We start from the raw sequence: 6,000 nt of genomic DNA on the forward strand, positions 1-6,000 counted from the left end.
ATCAAGGACAACAACCACCTGAGCCACTGCCTGTTCACCCCGCTATCATCCAGAAGGCGAGGTCAGTACAGGTGCATCAAAGCTGGAACCGAGAGTCTGAAAAACAGCTTCTATCTCAAGGCCATCAGACTGTTAAACAGCCATCACTAACATTGAGTGGCTGCTGCCAACATACTGACTCAACTCAAGCCACTTTAATAATGGGAAAATTGATGTAATCAATTTATCACTCGCCACTTTATATTATTTATATTAGATAATGTTTACATAACCTACATTATTCATCTCATATGTATATACTGTACGCCATACCATCTACTGCATCTTGCCATCTTGATGTAATTAGATGTATCACTAGCCACTTTAAACAATGCCACTTTATATAATGTTTTCATAACCTACATTACTCATCTCATATGTATATACTGTACTCTATACCATCTACTGCATCTTGCCATCCTGATGTAATGTATCACTAGCCACCTTAAACAATGCTGCTTATATATTTTCATAATCTAGAAAAAAGAAACGCACACCTTTAAAGGCGAGGTGCTGGCTAGCGGAGTAGAACACTAGAAAATAAAGGAAAGCCGCACACTCTAAGAGCTCAGATGCAAAAATTTAATAACCAACGTTTCGACAGCGAAGCTGTCTTCATCAGGGTATCATCAAACACTGCGAGATGAGTCATTTATATAGTGTCAAGAGACACACAGGTGTTTGTAATCATGGCCAAGTATGGCCTAATATCATTGGTTAACTCAAATATTTTAAAAAATGGCATACAAAGAACATACAAAAAGACAAACAAATGGATAGCATACGATCATAGCATTTGTAGTCTAAAATGTATCTAACAAACAATTACAATGGCAAAATCACAACTCATCTCATATGTATATACTGTACTCTATACCATCTACTGCATCTTGCCATCCTGATGTAATGTATCACTAGCCACCTTAAACAATGCTGCTTATATATTTTCATACCCTACAATACTCATCTCATATGTATATACTGTACTCCATACCATCTATTACATCTTGCCTATGCCATTCGGCCATTACTCATTTATATATTTTTATGTACATATTTGTATTCATTCCTTTACACTTGTGTGTACAAGGTAGTTGTTGTGGAATTGGTAGACTACTTGTTAGATATTACTGCATGGTCGTAACTAGAAGCACAAGCATTTCGCTACACTTGCATTAACACCTGCTAACCATGTGTATGTGACAAATACATTTGATTTGATTTTGGGTTAGGGTTTTGGCCGGGGTAGGCCGTCATTGTAAATAATAATTTCTTAACTGACTTGCCTAGTTAAATAAAGGTTAAATAAAATAAATAATAATGTTCATGAAATGAATAACTTGCGAACATCAGATGACATTCATATTTGAGTCATTTCTGAGACTCACTTAGATCATTCATTTGATGATACAGCTGTAGCAATACAAGAATATAACATCTACAGATGAGACAGGAATTCTAATTGGGGAGGTGTTGCTGTATATATTTAGAGCCATATCCCTGTGATGCTTAGAGAAGATCTTATGTCAAGTGTTATTGAAGTGGAGTGGTTGGAGGTTCACTTGCCACATCTAAAGCCTTTTCTTTTGGGGTGTTGCTATAGGCCACCAAGTGCTGACAGTCAGCATCTAAATAATATGTGTGAAATGATTGATAGTCTATGTGATGTAAACAGACCTATCTTGGGGACCGTCCACTCAAGAGGAAGCTTCTCGCTGTAACCAGTGCCTGTAATCTGGTTCAGGTCATCCACATGTATTGATCACATTTTTACTAATACTGTAGAACTTTGTTCTAAAGCTGTATCCGTACCCATTGGATGCAGTAATCACAATATAGTGACTATATCCAGGAAAGCCAGTTCCAACAACTGGGCCTAAAATAGTGTATAAGAGATCATACAAAAGATTTTGCTGTGACTCTTATGTGGATCATGTTAAAAATATGTGTTGGTCTGATGTGATTAATAAGGAGCATCCAGACACTGCACTTGATTAATTTATGAAAATGCTTCTTCCAATTATTGATAAACATGCACCTGTTAAGAAACTGACTGTTAGAACTGTTAAGGCTCCATGGATTGATGAGGAATTGAAAAACTGTATGGTTGAAAGAGATGGGGCAAAAGGACTGGCTAATAAGTCTGGCTGCACACCTGACTGGCTGACTTACTGCAAATTGAGACATTTTGTGACTAAACTCAACAAAAAGAAGAATAAATTATATTATGAAGCCAAGATCAATGATATAAAGAAGTATGGACAAAAACTTCAGAGTACTTTAAATGAAATTATGGGCAGAAAGACAAATACAACTTTTATTGAATCAGATGCCTTATTCATCACACAACCATTTGATATTGCCAATTATTTGAATGATTTCTTCATTGGCAAAGTGGGCAAACTTAGGCAGGAAAACAACGAACAGTGAGCCATCGTACTCACGCATAAAAAAAACAATAATGAAAGAAAAGCATTGCAAGTTTGAATTTTGTAAAGTTAGTGTGGGAGAGGTGGAACAATTATTGTTATTGATCAATAATGACAAACCTGGCATTGCCAACTTAGATGGAAAGCTACTGAGGATGGTAGTTGACTCTATAGCCACTCCTATCTGTCATATAAACTCAGCAAATAAAGAAACGTCCTTTATTTTAAGCAAACTTAACATGTGTAAATATTTGTATGAACATAAGATTCAACAACTGAGACATAAACTGAACAAGTTCCACAGACATGTGACTAACAGAAATTGAATAATGTGTCCCTGAACAAAGGGGGGTCAAAGTCAAAAGTAACAGTCAGTATCTGGTGTGGCCACCAGCTACATTAAGTACTGCAGTGCATCTCCTCCTCATGCTGGAGGGTCATGTCAGGATGAGCCTGCAGGAAGGGTACCACATGAGGGAGGAGGATGTCTTCCCTGTAACGCACAGCGTTGAGATTTCCTGCAATGACAGCAAGCTCAGCCTGATGATGCATTGACACACCGCCCCAGACCATGACGGACCCTCCACCTCCAAATCGATCCTGCTCCAGAGTACAGGTCTCGGTGTAACACTCATTCCTTCGACGATAAATGCAAATCCGACCATCACCGCTGGTGAGACTAAACCGTGACTCGTCAGTGAATAGCACTTTTTGCCAGTCCTGTCTGGTCCAGCGATGGTGGGTTTGTGTCCATAGGCGATGCTGTTGCCGGTGATGTCTGGTGAGGACCTACCTTACAACAGGCCTACAAGCCCTCAGTCCAGCCTCTCTCAGCCTATTGCGGACAGTCTGAGCACTGATGGAGGGATTGTGCGTTCCTGGTGTAACTCAGGCAGTTGTTGTTGCCATCCTGTACCTGTCCCGCAGGTGTGATGTTCGGATGTACCGATCCTGTGCAGGTGTTGTTACACGTGGTCTGCCACTGCGAGGACGATCAGCCGTCCGTCCTGTCTCCCTGTAGCGCTGTCTTAGGCGTCTCACAGTACGGACATTGCAATTTATTTCCCTGGCCACATCTGCAGTCCTCATGCCTCCTTGCAGCATGCCTAAGGCACATTCACACAGATGAGCAGGGACCCTGGGAATCGTTGTTTGGAGTTTTTCAGAGTCAGTAGAAAGGTCTCTTTAGTGTCCTAAGTTTTCATAACTGTGACCTTAATTGCCTACTGTCTGCAAGCTGTTAGTGTCTTAATGACCGTTTGTACTAAATACAATAAACGTGGGTGCATGTTCATTAATTGTTTATGGTTCATTGAACAAGCATGGGAAACAGTATTTAAACCCTTTACAATGAAGATCTGTGAAGTTATTTGGATTGTTTACAAATTGTCTTTGAAAGACAGGGTCCTGAAAAAAGGACGTTTGTTTTTTTGCTGAGTTTATTTAATCTGAGCCTAGAGGAATGTCTTTGTCCTCAGGCCTGGAAGGAAGCCAAAGTAATTTCTGTTTTGGCCAAATACAACGCAACTTCTCTGTAAACAAATTAACAACAGACTCTCAACATGCTTATAGAGAAAGGCACTCAACATGTACCCTATTGACACAAATGACTGATGATTGGTTGAAAGAAATTAATAATAAATAGATTGTGGGAGCACTTCCTAAGTTAGATTTCCATGCAGCCTTTCATATTATTGACCATAACCTGTTGTTAAGAAAATCTATGTTTTATGGCTTTTCAACCTCTGCCATATCGTGGATTTAGAGCTACCTATCTAAAAGAACTCAGAGGGTTTTCTTTAATGGAAGCTTCTCTAAATGTCAAACATGTGAAGGGCAAATCTCTAGGCCCTCTACTCTTTTCTATGTTTACCAATGACCTGCCACTGGCATTAAACAAATCATGTGTGTCCATGTATGTAGGCATCAACAACCACAGCTAATGAAGTCACTGAAACCCTTAACAAAGAGTTGCAGTATGTTTTGGAATGGGTGGTCAGTAATAAACTGGTCCTAAATATCTCTAAAACTAAGAGCATTGTATTTAGTACAAATCATTCCCTAAATTCTAGACCTCAGCTGAATCTGGTAATGAATGATGTGGCTGTTGAACAAGTTGAGGAGACTAAATTACTTGGTGTTACCTTAGATTGTAAACTGCCATGGTCAAAACACCTGTCTATATAAGGTCCCACAGTTGACAGTGCATGTCAGAACAAAAACCAAGCCATAAGGTTAAAGGAATTGTCCGTAGAGCTCCGAGACAGGATTGTGTCGAGGCACAGATCTGGGGAAGGGTACCTAAACATGTCTGTAGTATTGAAGGTCCCCAAGAACACAGTGGTCTCCATCATTCTTAAATGGAAGAAGTTTGGAACCACCAAGACTCTTCCTAGAGCTGGCCGCCCGGCCAAACTGAGAAATCGGGCCTTGGTCATGGAGGTGACAAAGAAACCGATGGTCACTCTGACAGAGCTCCAGAGTTCCTCTGGGGAGATGGGAGCATCTTCCAGAAGAACAACCATCTCTGAAGCACTCCACCAATCAGGCCTTTATGGTAGAGTGGCCAGACAGAAGCCACTCCTCAGTAAAAGGCACATGACAGCCCACTTGGAGTTTGCCAAAAGGCACCTAAAGATTCTCAGACCATGAGAAACAAGATTCTCTGGTCTGATGAAACCAAAATTGAACTATTTGGCCTGAATGCCAAGCGTCACGTCTGGAGGAAACCTGGCACCATCCCTACGGTGAAGCATGGTGGAGGCAGCATCATACTGTGGGGATGTTTTTCAGAGGCAGGGACTGGGAGACTAGTCAGGATCGAGGGAAAGATTAACGGAGCAAAGTACCGAGAGATCCTTGATGAAAACCTGCTCTAGAGTGCTCAGGACCTCAGCCTTCCAACAGGACAACGACGCTAAGCACACAGCCAAGACAACGCAGGAGTGGCTTCGGGACAAGTCTCTGAATGTTCCTTGAGTGGCCCAGCCAGAGGCTCTAGTTTTGTCTTATCTTGATTATTGTCCAGTCGTGTGGTCGAGTCCTGCAAGGAAAGACCTAGTTAAACTGTAGCTGGCCCAGAACAGAGCAGCACATCTTGCTCTTGATTATAATCAGAGATCTGATATAAATACTATGCATGCCAATCTCTCTTGGCTAAGAGTTGAGGAGAGACTGACTGCATCACTTCTTCTTTTTATAAGAAACATTGATGTGTTAAATTCCAAATTGTTTGCATAGTCAACTTACACACACCTCTGACACACACACTTACCACACCAGACATGCCACCAGGGGTCTTTTCATAGTCCCCAAATCCAGATCAAATTCACAAAAGTGAATTGTATAGAGACATTATTGCATGGAACTCCTTTTCATCTCATATTGCTCAAATGAACGGCAAACTTGGTTCAAAAAACAGATAAAGCAACACCTCACGGCTCAAGGCCTCCCTTATTTGACCTAGATAGTTTGTGTGTATGTATTGATATGTAGGCTATTTGACCTAGATAGTTTGTGTGTATGTATTGAT

The sequence above is a fragment of the Salmo salar genome, chromosome 15, assembly GCF_965601325.2.
Source record: "Salmo salar chromosome 15, fSalSal1, whole genome shotgun sequence".
Classification (NCBI taxonomy): domain Eukaryota; kingdom Metazoa; phylum Chordata; class Actinopteri; order Salmoniformes; family Salmonidae; genus Salmo; species Salmo salar.